The sequence below is a fragment of the Hyla sarda genome, chromosome 2 (genome assembly GCF_029499605.1).
Source record: "Hyla sarda isolate aHylSar1 chromosome 2, aHylSar1.hap1, whole genome shotgun sequence".
NCBI lineage: Eukaryota > Metazoa > Chordata > Amphibia > Anura > Hylidae > Hyla > Hyla sarda.
In genome coordinates, this window is record NC_079190.1 from 295,284,666 (window position 1) to 295,309,240 (window position 24,575).

Sequence of the window (24,575 nt, forward strand, 5' to 3'; positions counted from 1 at the left end):
AAACAAACTAAAGACTAAAGCAATGTATGTTTCCATATCCCAAACCAGAGTTTTCTAACCAGTGTGCTTCCAGCTGTTGCAAAACTACAACTTTGGCTGTCTAGGCATGCTGGGATTTGTAGTTTTGCAACAGCTGGAGGTGCACTGTTTGGAAAACAGTATCCTAGACTATACTATTCAGTACAAACCATAATGGGAATGCTCACCTCTGTGCCAACACTGTCCAAACCTGTGCACCCTCTGTGACCACCTAACATAGAAACAGGGCACAAAGAGAAGCGGCATCATCTTCATACAATTGGGGGATAAAATGGCCGCTGCATTATAACAGTCATCATAGCAACTGCGCCTAGTCCAACAAACAAATAAACAGTGGACCCCCTCCCCCCCCCAAAAAAAACCTGTTAAAATGATAAAGAAACCAGCTATGTGATTCATACATGAAAGACAAGATAGTATTTTGTCTTCTTGCTCTTGTTTCTTTTTTCTTTTATTTATGCATTTTTCTGCTGGTGGCCTGCACTTTTATTTTACCCACCAGTTTATGGTTCAGTCCAGTGTTTGTTTACAGCAGCTAGGGCTCTGTCTGCTGATTGGTTGATTTAACACACATCTATCTTTCTGTAACTCTGGAGTTATCTAAACAATATAGAATAAGATTTATTAAAATCTGCCCAGAGGAAAAGTTGCTGAGTTGCCCATAGCAACCAATCAGATCGCTTCTTTCATTTTTGAAAAGGCCTCTGAAAAAAAGAAAGAAGCAAACTGATTGGTTGCTATGGGCAACTCAGCAACTTTTCCTTTGGACAGGTTTTGATAAATCTCCCCCATGGTCTTTGGTGGTACGCTGTGCATTAGTGGTGCAACTCCCACTTATGTCAACATTAAGGGTAGGGTCACACTTAAGGGACCCGCAGCGTGTTTTACACTGGCACCCGCCGGTTACCCAACTTATAGTGTGCCTCCAGCAGTTAGAACTAACCCGAATGCCCCTCAGCCTGCTCACAGCTGCAATACTCCGCTCTGAGCAGACACGCAGGAGGCCTGCAAGACGCCGCTTGTAGTCAGACATCGCAGAGCAGCCGCGATGTCCGAGTACATTGCGCATGCGTGCGGCGACTCATAGTGTACACAGACTTCATGGCTACTCCACGATGTCTGACTACAAGCAGCATCTCGCAGGGCCCCTGTGTGTATGCTCGGAGTGGCGTATTGCAGTGGCTGTGAGCAGGCTGGGGCGGGGGGTGTTTGGGTTTGTTCTAACAGCTGAAGGCACACTATGGGTGAGGTCACCGGTGGATCCGCAGCTGATCGGTTACATGTGACCCTACACTAAATTGCAAACTGCGTAAAACAGCCTCCCCAACTATTTTCGACATTGTGACCACTTTTCGACGCTGCAACTGTGTCGGGGCAGACATTTATGGGATAACAACATGATATGTTGTAAATGTCTAATAGATTTGTGTCTCACATCTGTTAGACATTTATACAATATCATGATGATATCCCATAAATGTCTAGACAGGAATAACTTTTTAACCCCTTTGTGTCTTTGGGAACACATGTATGCCCAATATGTGCAGAGGCATAATTAGCGGTCTCCAGAGCGGATTTTTCCATATACCCCTTGCTTCTAGCAGCTGGCAGCCTCTGGCAGGCAATTTAACCACCTAGAAGCCACTATTAATTGTGACAGTGGCATGTATGTGGTTTAAAGACTTGTGCTGGCCATTTTGGGGGTCCAGTCAGTTGCCATGGAAGCCTAGGATGATGAATGGTTGTCACGGCAGCAAGGGGCCATCTGAAGCCTTCCTTAGATCCCATGGAAAATGTTTTATCAAAGCCTGCCTATGCATTTGCATTGTAAAGTTCCCTATTGGGGATTAAAAATTTAGTTAATCCGGCTCCATGCCACAGCAGGTTTGCGCTGCTCCGTATCTCTATGCCGGACATCTCAACAGTTTCCCTGTCCATCTGTGGTTGACTGATCCTGGAGATGCACGGTGAAGCGTCATAAAAGGAGGGGTTATCATTTAATGCAGCTCTGATATCATAGGTTGCCACCCCTATAACGCAGCCTAGACGTTGTCAGTTTTGAATTGATTCATTTGATCTGCTTATGCATATTACACGTACAAATTACATATGATATTATAGATACCCCTGAGGATGCCGCGCAACTGCGGTAGAAACGTGTTGGGTTTCTTATTAAAGGAGACACCTGTGTGGGTGTGTACACATCAACACTGGTGTCTTTGGTTATTGTTCATTATTACCTGCATGTATGCATAGATTTGTGCAGGTGGGAGTGGCTACTCTGACCCATGTATATATGTGTAGGTGATTATATGGATTTGATACTTACCTTATGCAGCAGAATTTTGGCTTATATGGGCAAATTGGTGCCCTGTCTTTGACACTGTTGGATTTATTATGTATATTTAGCACTTGAGGTGTGCACCTAGTATATTATAACTAAGACGTACAGAACACTACGCTACATAGTATCTCCCCCCCCCCCCCCACACACACACACCTTTTGTCACTTTGATAAGGTATTATTTTTTAGTTAATTATCTGGGAGTTATACATGTTTATTTAGGTCTTCCTGCTGGACCCTTTTTAGATAGCAGCTTCTTGTTTCTAATAATATCTAGGACTGAGAGTCATTGTGAATATTATGACTCTATAAGCTTGAACCATGGCGGCAAGATTGGTAAGGAATTTGATGTTTGTTTTTAATGTTTTTTTTTTTTTTTTTGTAGAATGTGATCATCCTGGTATCTGTTCTCCCTGGATTAAGCTGCCTTCCAGCCCATGCATTCTCCTATACATCCTTGTGTTACCCTAATGTGGGGTACTGGTGGAAAATTATATGCTGACTGTTACTATGTCTGGTTTTCACTAGTTCTCTGAGGGACTCAGTATTGGCCGTTTGGTGTCATTTGTCAGTGTTTCTCACTACTATTGGTCATGCTCTTGCACATTGAGGGTAACATTTAGCGATCAATTACCAGGTTGCCATAACAGTGCATCATTTATGACCAGAGGATTTTAGGGGCACTAATCTGGAAATTTCCTACAATAGTGACATACTTAGTGTCACAAGCTTTTGCATTTGTTATCTGGTAGCACATTGGTTACTTTGAGGATGTCTCCATATCCAACTATAAATAATATGTGGACAGAAAAACATAGGGAATGCGTGCATTTTGTCTTGGTCTCTGATATCTGAGTGTAATAAATGGTGTTATTGTTTACACGACTAAGCCAAACAAATTTGATTATGAAGTTGCTAAACATGTCTATCGTGTCTTGATCATATGTTAAGACTCCATTCTTTTCTTAAAGGAGTAGTCTAGTGCAGACTAATCCAACTCTCTTGTGCCTGGGCTGCTTCTCCAGTTTATGTGCTGCATTTTATGCCAGAAAATGCTGGAAGTTGCATTTAGTTAGTAGATAACTACAACTCCCAGCATGCCCTGATACAGCCTATGGTTGTGTGGGTGTTGCAGCATGTTGCACTGTATAGTAGTGCAGTTAAGGTTATTGTGTAACATGCTGGGAGTTGTAGTTTTGGTCCGTGTCAGCTGCAGAGCCATAGGCTGTGTCACAGAATACTGGGAATTGCAGTTAGTAACTACAACACCCAGCATGCCCTGATGCAGCCTATGGCTCTGCAGCTGACCCGAACCAAAACTACAACTCCCAGCATGTTACACTTTATAGTTCTACAGATTAGGTTATGGTGCAACATGCTGGAAGTTGTAGTTTTGGTTCGGGCGTGTTTGCGTGCATCCGTGGGGCTCTTGGTCGTCGGGTGAGTATGAAGGGGGCGGGATTCTGGGGGTGCAATTTACTGCGGGTGACCAGAAACAACTAAAAATAAAATTAGATGGCACAACTGGCGGCGGCGGCAGTGCCCCCCCCCCCACATCATACATTACATACACACATCACACATACATAGACATACATCACCCTATATACACCCGCCGCTGCCCCCCCCACATCATATACATACACACATCACACTTAGACAGACATCACACACACATCATACATTACATACACACATCACACACACATCACACACACACACACACCATACATATACATCATAAATATGCACACATCATACATACACCCACCGCTGCCCCCCCCACATCATACATCACACATCACATGCATACACACAAACTTAGACAGACATAATACACACATTATACATTACATAGACATCATACACACATTATACATTACACACACATCACACACAGACAGACATCATACACACATTATACATTACATACACATCACACATAGACAGACATCATACACACATTATACATTACATACACATCACACATAGACAGACATCATACACACATTATCCATTACATACACACATCACACATAGACAGACATCATACACACATTATACATTACATACACATCACACATAGACAGACATCATACACACATTATACATTACATACACATCACACATAGACAGACATCATACACACATTATACATTACATACACATCACACATAGACAGACATCATACACACATTATACATTACATACACATCACACATAGACAGACATCATACACACATTATACATTACATACACATCACACATAGACAGACATCATACACACATTATACATTACATACACATCACACATAGACAGACATCATATACACATCATACATTACATACACATCACACAGACATCATACACACATTATACATTACATACACATCACACACAGACATTATACACACATCATACATTACATACACATCACACAGACATCATACACACATTATACATTACATACACATCACACACAGACATCATACACACATCATACATTACATACACATCACACATAGACAGACATCATACACTTATTATACATTACATACACATCACACATAGACAGACATCATACACACCTTATACATTACATACACATTTCACATAGACAGACATCATACACACGTTATACATTACATACACATCACACACAGACATCATACACACATTATACATTACATACACATCATACACACATCATACATTACATACACATCACACACAGACATTATACACACATCATACATTACATACACATCACACACAGACATTATACACACATCATACATTACATACACATCACACAGACATCATACACACATTATACATTACATACACATCACACACAGACATCATACACACATTATACATTACATACACATCACACACAGACATTATACACACATTATACATTACATATACATCACACACAGACATCATACACACATTATACATTACATACACATCACACATAGACAGACATCATACACACATCATACATTACATACACATCACATAGACAGACATCATACACACATTATACATTACATACACATCACACATACACTTACACCCTACATATACAACCACCCTTCCTGTCGCCTGCATTCTCTGTCTCCTCACCTGAGCCGCCATGAGTGGACATCAGAGCTGTAGTCCCGGCCGGTGTGAGGTTACATGGGTTTGAAAATCTCCCCTCACACCGGACATCCTCTCCCCTCCCCCCCCTGCTCTGTGTTTTCCCCGTGCAAACATGCAGCCTCCGTGGTGGATTAGGTCCTGTGGAGACAGGGGAGGGGGAGGGATAGAGCTGTGTGCGGGGGAGGGGGGAGCTGTGTGCCGAGCTGTCTTACGTCCTTTCTCTCACCCTGCTGTGTCTTCTGAGCTCCGTCCATCCTCCAGAAGGGGACATAAGGGGACTCTGCAGTCAGCTGGGGGCCGCCGCCGCCTCCATACACTCTGAGCGCCGGTGTGAGGTGCAGACTTCCATCGGCTCCTGCGCCTCACACCGGCATTAAAGAAAATTAAGGGCGACGTCGGTCTGTCCCTGCTAGCCCGATACAGGGCTAAATCTATAAACAATTCACCTGCCCGGCGCCCAAAACTACTTGTCCCGGGCGTCGGGCTATAGAATTTCCACATCCCTGCAGAAGATGGGACCAAAGGACCAATCAGCTGTAGCGGAGCTCTGGGGGAACGCAGGAAGGTGAGTGAAAGTTTTTTTCACTTTTTTTTCAGCCCAGGCTCAATGAAGTTGGAATAGTCTGCACTAGACTACTCCTTTAAGGAGCATATTTAATTGCTATATTATGTCACTTTTAGGGAATAGACTATTTTTCTGGTGGATTTTAACTTGTCCAGAAATATCCAAGGGAAGTTCCCCTGACTTAAAGGGGTTATCTACCATAAGGTGATTTTAGTATGTACCTGCCAGACAGTAATGGACATGCTTAGGAAGGATCTGCACTTGTCTTGGGGCTAAATGGCTATGTTGTGAGATTACCATAACACTGTGGCTAGCTTTCTGTGAACTGGTATTTCCTGTTTGAGTTTTCCTTTTTTGCATACAAATCCCATAATTCCATTTTCCTCCCTCCCACACATCAGCCACCCCACCCATTGAAACATAAATGAGCGGCATCCAATCAAAAGACCTGTGGTTTTCAATCAGGGTGCCTACAGCTGTTGCATTAGTTACAGATTGATATCTCTCCCAGCAAGCGATCCCTCCACCCATTGAAGCAGACATCAGCTAACACCCTGTCATCAGCTGACTAGTGACTCAGGTCTCGGCCGCATTGCACCCTGGGAAAAATCTTTCTTTATTAGATCATGCAAAACAAAAATGTAATCAAATATATTTAAAATGAAAACTTCCTGTGCTTAGATATTTCCTTTATATACTTGTTATGGCACCCCTTCGTGTTCTTTTAACTCCTTCTCAGAATGTTTACCCGATTCTTATTGGCTGTTATATGGGCAGGAATCATGCATCTGCCTCTCGATGTACAGGGGGATCTAGGTTTCACTAAGCTATTGACAATGTATGACCACAAGAACTGGGCACACTAGGCTGACATCTTGAGATAGAATTTAAAGAACTCCAGGGGGCCCCATAACAAATACCTAACACAATTCCAGTGTTCTGTCTGCTTTTGATCAGACATCATCTTGATATTTTAGATTTCATCCTATGCAAAACACTTTTAAAGGAGTTGTCCCAGCTCACTCCTCCAAGCTTTCTCCAGCAGTTGGAGATGGCTGGGAAAGCCAAAAACTGCCGAAGTGGGGAAGTTACACAATTTGCATAACTCCCATTGACTTGAATGGGTGTTACGCAGACTGTGAAGACCACAGGGCTATACCGTTTGTTTAATTTTCATTAAAGTCAATGGGAGTTATGTAAACTTTGTATATTCCCTCCTTCCACTGCTTTTAGCTTTTCCGACCACCTCTGGCCACTGCAAAAAGGCAGAAGCTGGCCTGAATACCCGTAAGGAGTGAGTTGGGACAATCCCTTTGATGCTTGCTGGTTCTGCTTGTGTGATCATTCTTCTAATATTCCAATATTATATACAGGCAGCAGTCATAGTTGGGGGCAAGAATCTGCCCATTCCTGATTAGCAACAATGGTAAAAGTTTTTGTCTCCATTGTGGAGAGCCTGTGTGGAACAGCCCATGTAATAACATAGAGGATATAGGAAGTTCATGTGCTTCTTTTCAGTGACACAGATTTTTCTTCATTGACTCACAGGAAGCATGTCAATGAATCCTGATTTAGGCTATTGCTATCCAAAAACTAAGTATACTGGATGTGATACATATGTATTGAAGCATTATGAAAAACAAGAGTCACACATACCTGTAGAATTTCCCAAAGGAAACAAGGGACACTATAGTTTTGGGTGCTATTTCCCTTTGAAAAAAAAGTTCGGTGCAAACTTTTAGACCTATTTAGATTAAATAGCATCTTCACAAGCCTATTTTATGTTACAGATGCTCTTTAATGATCACACGTCAGCTAAACCTATAAGCTAACAATATGGAGACATTAGTCCTGTCTTCAATCAAGTTAAGCCTGTGCCTAGCCCAGTCCCACTCTGTGGATTGTTCAGCTTTTCAACATAATTGTCAAGGGGTTTGCAAGGTTAAAGGGGTACTCCGCCCCTGGCATCTTATCCCCTATCCAAAGGATAGGGGATAAGATGTTAGATTGCCGCGGTCCCGCTGCTGGGGACCCCGGGGATCGCCGCTGCGGCACCCCGCCATCATTACTGCACAGAGCGAGTTCACTCTGTGCGTAATGACGGGCGATACAGGGGCCGGAGCAGCGTGACATCATGGCTCCGCCCCTCATGACATCACGGCCCGTCCCCTTAATGCAAGTCTATGCCAGGGGGCGTGATGACTGCCACGCCCCCTCCCATAGACTTGTATTGACGGGGGCGGGCCGTGACATCACGAGGGGCGGAGCCGTGATATAACGATGCTCCGACCCCTGTATTGCCCGTCATTACGTGCACAGCGATCTCGCTCTGCGCAGTAATGATAGCAGGGTCCCCAGCAGCGGGACCCCGGCAATCTGACATCTTATCCCCTATCCTTTGGATAGGGGATAAGATGTCTAGGGGCGGAGTACCCCTTTAAATTGTACGAGGACCTGGTCGTCTTCATGCTGGATCTTGTGTTTACCTCTGATCGGACTAGTGTCCTTCTGTTAAGTCAGATATACTTTACCTGAATATGCTTCTCAGAGTGTTGTGTCGCAGTTTGCTGCAAAAAATAAGTTCACTGGAGTTTTACAGTGTCTTACAGAGCTCTATGCTGATGTAGCACAAAGATAGGTATTGTTCGGCATTGCCACTAATGGAATTCTGTAGGTGATATGTGCTATATAGTTGCTAGATGTATAGAAGTGGGGTGATGCTCAATCTATATAGTTCATCATGTACAAATCCAAAATCACAAAGGAATAAAGAGACGGCGACTCACCCAATCTTCGTGACTTCTTTATTTATCAGCGATTTTCACATCATGACAGGGGGAGACATGCAGGGGGTGCAAAGAACTGAGGCTACAGCAGCTGTTTCACACTAGTTGTGCTTCATCGGGCCTCTGAAGCACACCTAGTGCAAAATAGCTGCTGTAGTCTCAGTTCTTTTGTACCCCCTGCATGTCTCCCCCCTGTCATGATGTGAAAATAGCTTATGCTGATGTAGTATGTCAGTGAAATCACAAGTCTCTGCAATCCACAGCCTACATAGTAATAATCTTGTCATCTCCAGAAGCTCACAGCTTCATACATCTTGTATCTTCCTTGGCCTAACGCAATATGCTGCTTTCTGTTGATTCTGCTGTTTCAGCAGGCATTCTCTTGGGTCACAATTTAGCTCAGGACAGCACAATTCCTCTCATAGTGTAACACATTGTAGCACACAACGCTGTACACCACATATATGCTAAACTTAGGGACTTAAATACTTCCAATCCAATTCTCATGCAGAAATCATTTTCTACCTTTAGGTCTCTCTATATTTGCCTCTGCTACCTCCTACAAGCATCATGGTTCATGAAGTAGACATTTCCCACTACCATGTTGCTTAACCACTCAAAACCACAGTAATATACACACCATATAAATGCTAAAGTAATGCAATGTAACAGTTTCCAGGGAAAAACACAACTTTACAAGTGTAGCAATCTGACAGGTGTGTGTGTGTGCGTGTGTGTGTGTGTGGGGGGGGGGGACATACTATTAATACTATTCATATAAGTCCCTATTTTTTGATCCTCTTTACATGTACACAGGGCTGCCATCAGAAATTTCGGGGCCCCTCACACAGCTCAAGGCCTGCCCACCCCAGCTGGAAGGGAAGCATGCCATACCCAGCACGGAGCGCCAGCTGACACGCCCCTCCATGTACCCCAAAGAGATACATGGAGGAATCAGTTATTTTTCACCAGACTACTGCTTTAACAGAGGGGCCTACCCAAACTATATGGAAGAAACTATTAACAGAGGGGCCTACCCAAGCTATATAGGGGACTCCATATAGTTTGAGTAGGCCCCTCTGTTAATAGTTTCCCCCCATAGTTGTGGTAGGCCCCTCTGTTAATAGTTTCCCCCATAGGTGTAGCTAGAAACCACAGGGCCCGATGCAAAAAATTACCTCGGGGCTCCCAACCCCTCCCCCCTGCCTGAACCCCCACCCCCCCCTGGGCCATTTTTTGGTGGGGTCCGACTGCTGAGACCCCCACCGATCACCTCGGTTGAAGTGGTTCTCCAGCTGTTGGAAAGCTAAAACTCCCATCATGTCTGGAGAGCCTCTGACAATGGGAGTTGTAGTTTTGTAACAGCTGGAGAGACACAGATTGGACACAGTTTTACCCATCATCACTGCAGAAGTTACAAGTGACTACAGTTCTGATGGGACAGTCATGAGAATACACAATGATATCAGTGACCTGAGTGAAGTCTTCTGACTTGAGGGATATCTTCTGTTATTTTTTCTTCTTCATCTGGTCCAGAGACCAGGTCTTCCTCCAGCTCCATCTTCTCTGCAGAGTCTGACATCCAGACATCATTGGCTCCTCACTTTGTCAGCAGATCCTCATCCTCTGCATGAAGACAGTAATCATTATAACCTTGCCAGAAAGTGTACCCTAAATAAAATACTGCCCCACACTGTAACCTGAATATAATACTGCTATACACTGTACCCACTAAATATAATCCTGCCACACACTGTAACCTGAATATAATGCCGTCCCACACTGTATCCACTGAATATAATCCGGCCACACACTGTACCCTAAATAAAATACTGCCCCGCACTGTACTCTGAATATAATCCTGCCACACACTATAACCTGAATATAATACTGCCACACACTGTACCCACTGAATATAATACTGCCACACACTGTATCCACTGAATATAATCCTGCCCCACACTGTACCCCTGAATATAATACTGTCACACACACTGTACCCCTGAATATAATACTGCCACACACACTGTACCCCTGAATATAATACTGCCCCTCACACTGTACCCTGAATATAACACTGCCTCACACTGTATCCACTGAATATAATGCTGCCTCACACTGTATTCACTGAATATAATACTGCCACACACTGTACCCTGAATATAATGCTGCTCCACTTTGTATCCACTGAATATAATACTGCCTCACACTGTACCTTGAATATAATCCTGCCACACACTGTAACCTGAATATAATGTTGCCCCACACTGTACCCTGAATATAATACTGCCACACACTGTACCCTCTGAATATAATACTACCACACACTGTACCCCTGAATATAATCCTGCCACACACTGTACCCACTGAATATAATCTTGCCACACATGCATACACATCATATATACATATACACCCCCTCTTATCCTCTGTGTCCTCATCACCCCCATAACCCCCCACCAAACCTCTCCTCATCACTACTATAACCCCCTGCACCTCTCCTCATCATCCCCATAACCCCCATGCACCTCTCATCACCCCCATAACCCCCTGCACCTCTCATCACCTCCATAACCCCCCATGCACCTCTTATAACCCCTGTAACACCCCCTGCACCTCTTATCACTCACATAACTCCCCTGCACCTTTTATCACCCACATAACCCCCCCTGCACCTCTTATCACCCACATAAACCCCCCCCCTGCACCTCTTATCACCCACATAATCTCCCCCCTGCTTTACTTACCATGCCGGGGATCATTGCAGCGACGTGAGGCTGCAGCTGCTCCGAGCGCTGGACAGGAAGGATGCTGGAGATCGCGCAGGGACGTAGGCAGGGACAGGTCAGGAGATTTGTGTAGACGTGCGTGCCTGCGCGGGGCATGTGACGTCTCTACTCCCATCAGCCACTGGCCTGTCCGGCCCTACTATGATTCTTAAGGGGCCTGCATCCTAGAAATAGATAATTTCATGTGCTGGCCCCCCGGACTATGAGGCCCGGTCATAATCCTGGCGGGCACCGAGCGGTAAGTGAGTGACAGTCGCAGTCACTCACTAACAAGCCAATAAAAAATAAAAATAAAAAAAGGTCCAGGGACGTCCGGGCTCCCTGAAGCTCCGGGCCCCAAACAGGTGTATGGCTTGTACCCCCCTGATGGTGGCCCTGCCTGTTTGTTACCTCTTCATAAATTAGCCAGGTCGGTCTGGCAGAACGCCAAGAATATTTTTGTCATGCAGTGGCCAAACTACTGTTATTGGGTAATAATTTTTAAATGGGCACTCTCATTAAAACAAATTTTTGCTATTGCACTCCTTATGGTAAATGAAAGGTACAGGACAGTCAGTACATTTTACCAGAGACTTGTGGAGTGCTCCCAGTGGGCAGCATGCCTTTTTATCACTAACAGCACACTGGTGGCAGCCCATTGTAATGGAACCAGCCCAAATTACATCAGGGCCAAGAAGCACAGGAGCTGGTGTAGTAGAAAAATCAAATCAGGGGCACCACTCATTCCTACTGCATGCAGAGGTTTTACATGAGCGGCACAGCTCACATAACATAACACATGCTTTACAGAAAATGGTGGCAGAGTGGCTTGGGGAGCAGGCAAATACACAGCCGAAGATGGGGTTTGTGGTAACTGATGGGGCAGCCAATATGATGAAAGCACTGCAGGATGGCAAATTTGTTGGTGTCCGATGCTCTGCCCATGTCCTCCATCTTGTAGTAAAGGCATAGATGACACCTCTGAGAACAATACAAAGCTCTCCTGTAGGAAAATTGCAGGCCATTTTCCTAGAAGTGTCAAGGACAGTCACATTTTCAGACAGGAACAGATTAAGGCAGGTCTTCCTCAACACCGCCTAAAGCAGGATGTAAGCACCAGGTGGAATTCTACACTGGAAATGCCTGAAATAATTCTGGAGCAACAAAAAGCAATTCATGCAATGTCACATGAGCATGTCATCAGTGTGACCAGACCACTTAGCAGGGAGGAGTGGAAAATAATAGCTCAGGTGGTGACTGTACTAAGTCCCTTTCGTGCAGCCACAGAAAACCTAAGTCAAGAAAATGCAAGCTTGGCTCAAGTCATCCCCCTCTAAAAAATCTTAATCCTTCCTGTACTTATTAGCTGCTGAATACTACAGTGGAAATTCTTTTCCGTTTGAAACACAGAGCTGTCTGCTGACATCATGAGCACAGTGCTCTTTGCTGACATCTCTGTCCATTTTAGGAACTGTCCAGGGTAAAAGGAAATCCCCATAGCAAACATATGCTGTTCTGGACAGTTCATAAAATGGACAGAGAGCACTGTGCTCATGATGTCAGCAGACAGTTCTGTGTTTCAAAAAGAAAATAATTTCCGCTATAGTATTCAGCAGCTAATAAGTACAGGAAGGATTAAGATTTTTTTTTTATAGAAATAATTTATAAATCTGTTTAACTTTCTGGCACCGGTTGATTTAAAAAAAGAAAAAAACAGGTTTTCACCTTTATCCCCTTAAGGACTGAGCCCTTTTTCACCTTAAGGACTCGGCCATTTTTTGCAATTCTGACCACTGTCACTTTAAACATTAATAACTCTGGAATGATTTTAGTTATCATTCTGATTTTTCGTGACATATTCTACTTTAACATAGTGGTAACATTTTGTGGTAACTTGCATCCTTTCTTGGTGAAAAATCCCAAAATTTGATGAAAAATTTGAAAATTTAGCATTTTTCTAACTTTGAAGCTCTCTGCTTGTAAGGAAAATGGATATTCCAAATAATTATTTTTTTCACATATACAATAGGTCTACTTTATGTTTGCATCATAAAATTGATGAGTTTTTACTTTTGGAAGACACCAGAGGGCTTCAAAGTTCAGCAGCAATTTTCTAATTTTTCACAAAATTTTGAAACTCGCTTTTTTTTCAGGGACCAGTTCAGGTTTGAAGTGGATTTGAAGGGTCTTCATATTAGAAATACCCCATAAATTACCCCATTATAAAAACTGCACCCCCCAAAGTATTCAAAATGACATTCAGTCAGCGTTTTAACCCTTTAGGTGTTTCACAGGAATAGCAGCAAAGTGAAGGAGAAAATTCACAATCTTAATTTTTTACACTTGCATGTTTTTTTTTCCCCTAAAATGCTTGTTTTCCCAAATGTTTTACATTTTTAAAAAGGGTAAAAGCAGAAATTACCCCCCAAAATTTGAAGCCCAATTTCTCCCTATTCAGAAAACAGTGCTGAAAAGTGCTCTGCTGGCGCACTACAGGTCTCAGAAGAGAAGGAGTCACATTTGGCTTTTTTGAAGGAAATTTTGCTCTGGGGGCATGCCGCATTTAGGAAGCCCCTATGGTGCCAGGACAGCAAAAAAAAACAACACATGGCATACCATTTTGGAAACTAGACCCCTTGGGGAACGTAACAAGCGGTAAAGTGAACCTAAATACCCCACAGGGGTTTCACAACTTTTGCATATGTAAAAAAAAAAAAAAAAAAAAAAATGTCCTAAAATGCTTGGTTTCCCCCAAAAATTTACATTTTTACAAAGGGTTAAAGCAGAAAATACCCCCCAAAATTTGAAGCCCAATTTCTCCCGATTCAGAAAACACCCCATATGGGGGTGAAAAGTGCTCTGCTGGCGCACTACAGGTCTCAGAAGAGAAGGAGTCACATTTGGCTTTTTGAAAGCAAATTTTGCTCTGGGGGCATGCCGCATTTAGGAAGCCCCTATGGTGCCATAACAGCAAAAAAAAAAAAACACATGGCATACTATTTTGGAAACTAGACCCCTCGGGGAATGTAACAAGGGGTTAAGTGAACCTTAATACCCCAAAGGTGTTTCACGACTTTTGCATATGTAAAAAAAGAAATTTTTTTTTTACCTAAAATGCTTCTTTTCCCAAAAATTTTACATTTTTAAAAAGGGTAAAAGCAGAAAATACCCCCCAAAATTTGTAACACAATTTCTCCCGAGTACAGCGATACCCCATATGTGGCCCTAAACTGTTGCCTTGAAATACGACAGGGCTCTAAAGTGAGAGCACCATGCGCATTTGAGGCCTAAATTAGGGATTGCATAGGGGTGGACATAGGGGTATTCTATGCCAGTGATTCCCAAACAGGGGGCCTCCAGCTGTTGTAAAACTCCCAGCATGCCTGGACAGTCAGTGGCTGTCTGGTAATACTGGGAGTAGTTGTTTTGCAACAGCTGGAGGCTCCGTTTTGGAAACCGTGGCGTACCAGACGTTTTTCATTTGTATTAGGGAGGGGGGCTGTGTAGGGGTATGTGTATATGTAGTGTTTTTTACTTTTTATTTTATTTAGTGTTAGTGTAGTGTAGTGCTTTTAGGGTACAGTCACACGGGCCGGGGTTCACAGTAGTTTCTCGCTGGCAGTTTGAGCTGCGGCAGAAAATTTGCCGCAGATCAAACTTGCAGCCGGATACTTACTGTAAACCTCTGCCCATATGAGTGTACCCTGTACATTCACATTGGGGGGGGGGGGGGGAACATCCAGCTGTTGCACAACTACAACTCCCAGCATGTACAGTCTATAAGTGCATGCTGGGAGTTGTAGTTTTGCAACAGCTGGAGGCACACTGGCTGTGAAACACCGAGTTTGGTAACAAACTTAGTGTTTTGCAACCAGTGTGCCTTCAGCTGTTGCAAAAGCTACAACCCCCAGCATGTACGGACAGCAGAAGGGCATGCTGGGTCTTTTAGTTATGCAACAGCTGGAGGCATACTACTTTGGCTGGGGATGCTGGGGATTGTAGTTATGCAACAGCTGGAGACACACTGGTTTGCTAATTAACTCAGTGTGCCTTCAGCTGTTGCAAAACTGCAACTCTCAGCAGTCACCGACAGCCAACATGCATGCTGGGAGTTGTAGTTATAGAAAATTGTCATATTCTGACCCCTATAACTTTTTTATTTTTCCGGGTATGGGGCGGTATGAGGGCTCAATTTTTTGCGCCGTGATCTGAAGTTTTTAGCGGTACAATTTTTGTATTGATCGAACCTTTTGATCGCTTTGTATTCATTTTTTCATGATATAAAAAGCGACCAAAAATAAGTTATTTTGGACTTTGGAATTTTTTTGCGCGTACGCCATTGACCGTGCGGTTTAATTAATGGTAGTATATTTTTATAGTTCGGACATTTACGCACTCGGCGATACCACATATGTTTATATTTAAATTTATTTACATGGTGTTTTTTTTATGGGAAAAGGGGGGTGATTTGAACTTTTATTAGGGAAGGGGTTAAATCTTACACTTTTTTTGCAGTGTTTTTTTTTGCAGCTTTGCAATGATCAGCGTTATCGGTGGTCGATTGCTCAAGCCTGAATCTCAGGCTTGGAGCAATCAATCGCCGAGGGGACACGCCGGAGGCAGGTAAGAGGACCTCTGCTCGTGTCCCAGCTGATCGGGACACCGCATTTTCACTGCGGTAGTCCCGATCAGCCCCGTTGAGCAGTCGGGCAGTTTTCACTTTCGGTTTAGATGCGGCATTCAACTTTGAACGCCACGTCTAAATGGTTAATAGCGCGCGGGACGGACCCAGATACGTGCCGGGACGGACCCAATATGACGTGGGGTCACTCGTTATATCGCGGGAGCCGGCCAAGGACGTAAATATACGTCCTTGGTCGTTAAGGGGTTAAGGGCAAAATGGCACTCCAAGCCAATTCCCTAACCAGCTGGAGAGAGAAATTAATCAACAGGGTGTGTGACAGGCAAAGACAATTGGTTGTGCCGTCAGAGAGGGACGACGACGATGATGATGATGATGAAGAAGAGGAGGATGAGCCTGCAATGTCCTCATCATCACCCTTCACAAACACTGCTGGACACTCATCAACAGCTGCTGACTTTTGGGCAGAAACTTTGCAAAGCTTGGTCGGACACACCAGACAACCCTCAAGGATACCCAGAGATAAGGTTGCAGAGACTGTAAAAAGTTATTTGTCTGAACCCCATCTGGCACCTACAGCTGATACTCTCAAGTACTGGCATGAAAGGAGGGCAATTTGGCCTGCTCTCTCCATGGTGGCCCAGGAGCTCCTATCCTGCCCCCCAAACTCTGTGCAAAGTGAACAGGTATTTTCAGTCACTGGCAACATTATCTGCCCACAGCATTCACAACTGGCCCCTCAGCTCATGGAGCAGATGACATTTCTAAAAGTGAACATGCCTAAGCTGGGATACCCTGCCATACCCTGCCATAAGCTTTAACACAAATTAGTTTTGAGTTGAGTTTCATCTACAGTTCAAGTTAAAAGTTACAGTTCTTCATGGTTACAAGTTGGAATGTTAGATCCTGTTGTGTTATCAGTTGTTTGGAAAAGTTAAGAAAGTGAACAGCTTAACCCCTTAAGGACGCAGGACGTAAATGTACGTCCTGGTGCGGTGGTACTTAACGCACCAGGACGTACATTTACGTCCTGTGCATAACTGCGGGCATCGGAGCGATGCCCGTGTCATGCGCGGCTGATCCCGGCTGCTGATCGCAGCCAGGGACCCGCCGGCAATGGCCGACGCCCGCGATCTCGCGGGTGTCCGCCATTAACCCCTCAGGTGCTGGGATCAATACAGATCCCGGCATCTGCGGCAGTGCGCGATTTGAATGAATGATCGGATCGCCCGCAGCGCTGCTGCGGGGATCCGATCATTCAGAATGCCGCACGGAGGTCTCCTCTCCTTCCTCCGTCCGGCTCCCGGCGTCTCCTGCTCTGGTCTGTGATCGAGCAGACCAGAGCAGAAGATGGCCGATAACACTGATCTGTTCTATGTCCTATACATAGAACAGATCAGTATTAGCAATCATGGTATTGCTATGAATAGTCCCCTATGGGGACTATTCAAGTGTAAAAAAAAGTGAAAAATCCCCTCCCCCAATAAAAAAGTAAAACGTCAGTTTTTTCCTATTTTACCCCCAAAAAGCGTAATTTTTTTTTTATAGACATATTTGGTATCGCCGCATGCGTAAATGTCCAAACTATTAAAATAAAATGTTAATGATCCCGTACGGTGAACGGCGTGAACGCAAAAAAAAAAAAAAATTCCTACTTTTTTAATATATTTTATAAAAAAAAAATTATAAAAAATGTATTAAAAGTTTTTTATATGCAAATGTGATATAAAAAAAAGTACAGATCATGGCGCAAAAAATGAGCCCCCATACCGCCGCTTATACGGAAAAATGAAAAAGGTCATCAAAATAAAAGGATTATAAACGTACTAATTTGGTTAAAAAGTTTGTGATTTTTTTTAAGCGCAACAATAATAGTAACGTATGTAATAATGGGTATCATTTTAATCGTATTGACCCTCAGAATAAAGAACACACGTCATTTTTACCATAAATTGTACGGCGTGAAAATGAAACCTTCCAAAATTAGCAAAATTGTGTTTTTCGTTTTAATTTCCCCACAAAAATAGTGTTTTTTGGTTGCGCCATACATTTTATGATATAATGAGTGATGTCATTACAAAGGACAACTGGTTGCGCAAAAAACAAGCCATCATACTAGTCTGTGGATGAAAATATAAAAGAGTTATGATTTTTAGAAGGCGAGGAGGAAAAAATGAAAACGTAAAAATTCAATTGTCTGAGTCCTTAAGGCCAAAATGGGCTGAGTCCTTAAGGGGTTAAAGGGGTATTCCAGGCAAAACCTTTTTTTTATATATATATATCAACTGGCTCTGGAAAGTTAAACAGATTTGTAAATTACTTCTATTAAAAAATCTTAATCCTTCCAATAGTTATTAGCTTCTGAAGTTTTCTGTCTAACTGCTCAATGATGATGTCACATCCCGGGAGCTGTGCATGATGGGAGAATATCCCCATAGGAACTGCACAGCTCCCAGGACGTGAGTCATCAGAGAGCAGTTAGACAGAAAACAACAACAACTCAACTTCAGAAGCTAATAACTATTGGAAGGATTAAGATTTTTTAACAGAAGTAATTTACAAATCTGTTTAACTTTCCGGAGCCAGTTGATATATAAAAAAGTTTTGGCCTGGAATACCCCTATAACAGCACCATCAAACAGATTAGTAGTCTGTCAATTTTCCCATTAGCCTCCTAGCATTACATTTATAATGCTAATAATTTCTATTTAATTTATATCTTTCCCTCCTTCTTTTAGGATTTAGTGGATATTTAGTGGACATTGACATTTTTGTGGATACAACAAGGACGTCCATTTATGTGGTAAAGGAGTTCAGCAAATCAGTGGTAAGTAAATGACAATTTTTTTTTTCTTAATGACAGTAGTGCTTTACAATGCATCTGACACTAAAGTGACCCCTATTAAATGGAGCACAGATCCCAGCAGCATATTAAAAGTCACAGTGTAATAAATGTATAGCTTTAGTACCTTAAAGGGGTATTCTGGGCAAAAACATTTTATTCCCTACCCAAAGGATAGGGAATAAGATGTCTGATTGCGGGGGCCCGCCGCTGGGACCACCCGCGATCTCCCTACAGCAGCCCGCATAGAATGCGGGGCTGCGTCACCAGTTTCGGAAACCTCCAGGTTTCTGGTACTGGGGAGGGATGTGACATCACGGAACGCCCCCTACATTCATATCTATGGGAGGTGGCGTGGTGGCTGTTACCCCCCCACACATATACTTGAATGGAGGGGGCGTGGCGTGACATCACGTCCCCGGTACCGGAAACCCGGAGGTTTCAGAAGATGGTGATGCAGCCCCACATTCTATGCAGGCTGCTGCAGGGAGATCGCAGGGGTGGGCCCCCTGCGATCAGACATCTTATCCCCTAGCCTTTGGATAGGGGATAAAATGTTGTTGGATGGAATAATCCTTTAACTTTAATACCCAGGTGGTCCATTACACTTAAAAAGACAATATGGCTCTGGCTCAATATTTGGAAAAGTGGGGCCCAGGATCACAATGCCTCAGGACCCCACCTCTCCAACTGTTGAGTCAGAGACTCATAAAATCTTTTTTTAATGTCATGGTCTGCCTGTGGAATAAATTAGAGGTATTATTGCAATACACATTTCATGCACTGTTGTAATCTGTGCTCTGTTATCAAAGTTATCATCAATCATGTAGACACCACAACAGGATATCAATTTTTTATTACCAAAATGTTTTTTATTATTTTGATGGCAAAAGCCTTGAATGCAAATGTAGCAATAACTAACAACTGTAATCATCATTTTTTGCCTTGTATGCCTGCTGTCTAGAATCAGCCAACATACCAATTGCCTGTTTGTATTGTAGGCAGGATTTGGCACCATTTTGTATAAGGTTACAATATGCAAGTCAACATGAAACTTTGGTAATAGAATACAGAGGTCATACAATAAACCTGAACACTGCAAACATTTCTAAAATAACAAAACTGTCAACCAGCCTAAAAATAATGCTTCTTTAATCTTAGGTTTGTGAAGGTGCCCCGTTGCTGTTGTTGCTTAGGGTGTCAGCCAATGGAGGTGATTGCCTGTTTCAGGAAATCGCCGTCAGGAGGTCCACCCTTAACTGTGCTGTTGCCTGAAGGTGCTGCTGGCTGACCAGGGCCAACATAACTTGAAAGTCGTCAGTCTGCCGACGGTGAAGCCGGTGCATGGTCCGAGTCAACCTTCACAACTCCCTTGCAAGGTGCCTGTTGTTTTCCCTGGACAACCTGTCCCTTTCATGGACTACCCTAAGGTACATGTCCATTGGGACAGATGGGGGTGCTGGGAGAGTGGACTGGGTGGACTGGGGATAGGTGGTGAACAGCCAGCTGAACTCAGGGGTTGGCCCATGTCCTCCTCAGGCACTGGCGAGAAGGCCGAATGTGTGGCATTTTCTTCTGCCTCAACGTCCCTCCGGCTCTCAGATTGTGACAGGACAGGTGATGGTGGGGGACTATCACGGTGACTCCTCAATGAAGCCTGGCCTTGTTGATCTAAAAAAAAAAAGGTATTTTTAAATAAAAATCAAGTGACTGAAAGCAGTTGTGTTGTTGATCATTACACGATACACAACACACTCTCCCTATGGATTAACAATATAACAATTAAGTCATTGCACTGGTGTATATTTGTCATCTAACCCTATAAATGTTATACACCATTATACACCACCATTATACACCACCAATATACACCATTGCAAATATCTAACCATGCTTTTTATCACAATCGTTAATTTCTAACGATAATTTGTTTACCCTTAGTCCTAACAGTAGCACAGATGGGGTATTCCACCCCCCGCGAACTGGTAGGACAGATGGAAGTTTTATTGAACCTAATTAAACAATCAGTAAAGACACACCCACAACACCCTGTATAAGTAAGAGGGTCATCCTCTGCTCCATTGTGTAGTAACAAGAAGAACTAAAGGCAAATAATAGAAGAAAATAACTTAACTAGGAAGGGAAAGTTGTGCTACTGTTAGGACTAAGGGAAAACAAATTATCGTTAGAAATTAACGATTCCCTTACGTCCTAACCAGTAGCACAGATGGGGAAATGGCAAGCAGAAACCCTATGAGGGAGGGCTCTCATGCCTGACGGCAGATAATACTGTCCGTCCCAATGAAGAGAAATCGGCCAATCTACTGTCAAGTCTGTAGTGGGTGATAAATGTGGAGAGTGAACTCCAGGAAGCAGCTTTGCATATATGTTCCAAGGGAACAAGACTCCTTTCCGCAAAGGAGGTAGATACAGACCTGGTGGAATGAGCTTTTACAAACTCAGGAGGCTCCTTACCTTGGGATACCATGGAAATACGAATGGCATCTTTTACCCATCTACTGATGGAGGGCTTTGAAGCTTTAAGACCTCACTTGGGTCCTGAAAAGAGAATTAGCAGATTTTCATCCTTCCGAAACTCCAAAGATCTTCTTATATAGATCTGGAGACATCTCGAGGCAATGAAGAGCACTATCTTCATTGGAGGATGGAGGAGGAGAAAATACTGGCAGGGATATAACCTGATTAATATTTTGGAATGATGGAACTTTAGGTATAAAGGATGGCATGAATCTGAGTAACACTCGATCTGGCAAAAACTTAGTATATGGTTCAAGTGCCGAGAGCGCTTGAAGTTCCCCAATCCTTTTGGCTCTTTTTTTCAATAGCACCTTGGATTGCCAGCCAGTCTCCCATGCCCGTACTTGCCGGGCAGCAGTCTGCGATCTGACAAGAACAGGCACATTCAGCTTAGGATAGCCGTAGACGGCTTCACTGCAAGTAAGAAACCCCCCCCCCCCCCTCCTATTATATAACAGGAGTAAGGGGGTCACCATCTGTCCCACTGTCCGGGAGGACAGAAAAAAACACAATGGAGCAGAGGATGACCCTCTTACTTATACAGGGTGTTGTGGGTGTGTCTTTACTGATTGTTTAATTAGGTTCAATAAAACTTCCATCTGTCCTACCAGTTCGCGGGGGGTGGAATACCCCATCTGTGCTACTGGTTAGGACGTAAGGGAATAGACAATTTAGCTGAGTAATTTACATAATATCCACGTTGCTATCATTAGAAAGTACAAATTGATGAGTTGTGTGGACATGTTAAAAGTTGACATTACAGTGTGTCTCATTCCTTTGACTCGCTGCCATCTTACGTAATAAGGAAAGGGGTGGCCGTAGATCACTCTACTTCCGGGCTTTCAATCATGTGACCATTTCTCAACATAAGTTTAGGTAGACAAATTGTCAGCTCAAGCTCCTGGTTTATGATGCATGATGAGGCAGGACTGACTGACAACTGGTGGAAAAGAAAATGTTTACATGTCTGTGTAGAGGAATATATGTTGTTCAGCCATTTTGTCTGCTATGCTCTATGTTAATTATTTAATTAATCTCTATGGGGGCTTGGTCTACTTCGTTATTTGGTCTTATAGTATAGGACAACAACGGGGTAGACTAGATTCCCTGACATCTGCATGTCCCAACATTACAAATGGCATAAATGCTTTAAGAATCAGTATTGAGCTAGTGGGGAAAAAAATACCACAAATATATAGTAATAGAGTTATTGTATAACAATGGAGTTCTAATAGAGGTTTTTTTTATCTTTTTATTTTATTGTTTTCTTAATTAATATTATTGTAATAATTAATCATATATATATATATATATATATATATATATATATATATATATATATAATATATAATTTTACTCACCAGATCTCTCTGCCTCGGATGTATGTGGACTCGTAGCCACATTCCCGGATGTCTGAGCCTCTGGTAGGAGGTGTTCCTTCAACTCCATCTCCCACTTCCTGAAGCTGATGTTCCTCCTCTGCCCTTGGTTTTTAATTTTTTTTGAGGACTGATGCCCTGCAGTCATAGTACCTGTTTGTGTTTGACATAAAATAGATTATTAAAGTTTATCATACCATTTCCGTTTTATGACAATAAGCAGTTTTGTTGAGAAATGTTCCAATTTTGTTCTTTTGCTTGAATGCTCATATTTCTGCATTTATACCACACTACACAGATATAGACAGACTTATATTCTTTTCTAGTATATTAAATGGGTGTTCCACGATTTGCTATGTACTTCATAATATACTGTCTGTACCTGGGTATGTGGTCTTGCAATTCTTTGGGTGATTATACAACATGACATTACCCCACACAGTATAGATATACAAGTTCGCCATAAACAACTATTACATAAAGGGGTACTCAAGTGAGAAACAACAACTTATCACCTCTCCAGAGGCTGGTATTTATCAAACCAATCCTTCAAGTCCCGGAAAATGGCAAAATAAACTATAGCAGTGTTTCCCAAGTTTTGCAACAGCTGGAGGCACACGGGTTGGAATCACTCAGTTAGGAAACAGACTCTAGCTCAGTGTTTCCCAACCAGGGATGCCTCCATCTGTTGCAAAACTACAACTCCCAGCATGTTGGACTATACTAGTACATAGTCTATAGGTCAGTGTTTCCCAACCAGGGGTGCCTCCAGCTGTTGAAAAAACTACAACTCCCAGCATGCTGGGAGTTGTAGTTTTGCAACAGCTGGAGGCAACCCTGGTTGGGAAACACTGACCTATAGACTATATACTAGTATAGTCAGTCCAACATGCTGGGAGTTGGAATTTCATTTGGAGCAGCTGATGAGCCACATGTATCAAGGCATGCTGATAGTTGTAGTTAGTAACTAACTGCAACTTCTGACTTTATAAAAATTATTTAAAAAAAAAAAAGTCACATTAACCCCTTAAGGACGCAGGACGTAAATGTACGTCCTGGTGAGGTGGTACTTAACGCACCAGGACGTACATTTACGTCCTGTGCATAACCGCGGGCATCGGAGCGATGCCCGTGTCATGTGCGGCTGATCCCGGCTGCTGATCGCAGCCAGGGACCCGCCGGCAATGGCCGACGCCCGCGATCTCGCGGGTGTCCGCCATTAACCCCTCAGGTGCCGGGATCAATACAGATCCCGGCATCTGCGGCAGTTCGCGATTTAAATGAACGATCGGATCGCCCGCAGCGCTGCTGCGGGGATCCGATCATTCAGAACGCCGGACGGAGGTCCCCTCTCCTTCCTCCGTCTGGCTCCCGGCTTCTCCTGCTCTGGTCTGTGATCGAGCAGACCAGAGCAGGAGATGACCGATAATACTGATCTGTTCTATGTCCTATACATAGAACAGATCAGTATTAGCAATCATGGTATTGCTATGAATAGTCCCCTATGGGGACTATTCAAAT

General features: G+C 43.3%; 1 long non-coding RNA gene across 3 annotated transcripts; it reads left to right on the forward strand.

Moving 5' to 3' along the window:
* The first annotated feature begins 750 nt into the window (after positions 1–750).
* On the forward strand, positions 751–23,166 carry LOC130356272 (uncharacterized). Of its 3 annotated transcripts, XR_008888826.1 has the most exons (5): positions 795–890; positions 19,034–19,122; positions 20,299–20,567; positions 20,677–20,822; positions 23,040–23,166. It is a non-coding gene; the product is annotated as an uncharacterized LOC130356272 (long non-coding RNA). The 3 variants fall into 3 exon arrangements; XR_008888825.1 differs by having other exon boundaries at positions 751–842; positions 20,299–20,822; XR_008888824.1 differs by having other exon boundaries at positions 20,299–20,822.
* The last annotated feature ends 1,409 nt before the right edge of the window (positions 23,167–24,575 follow it).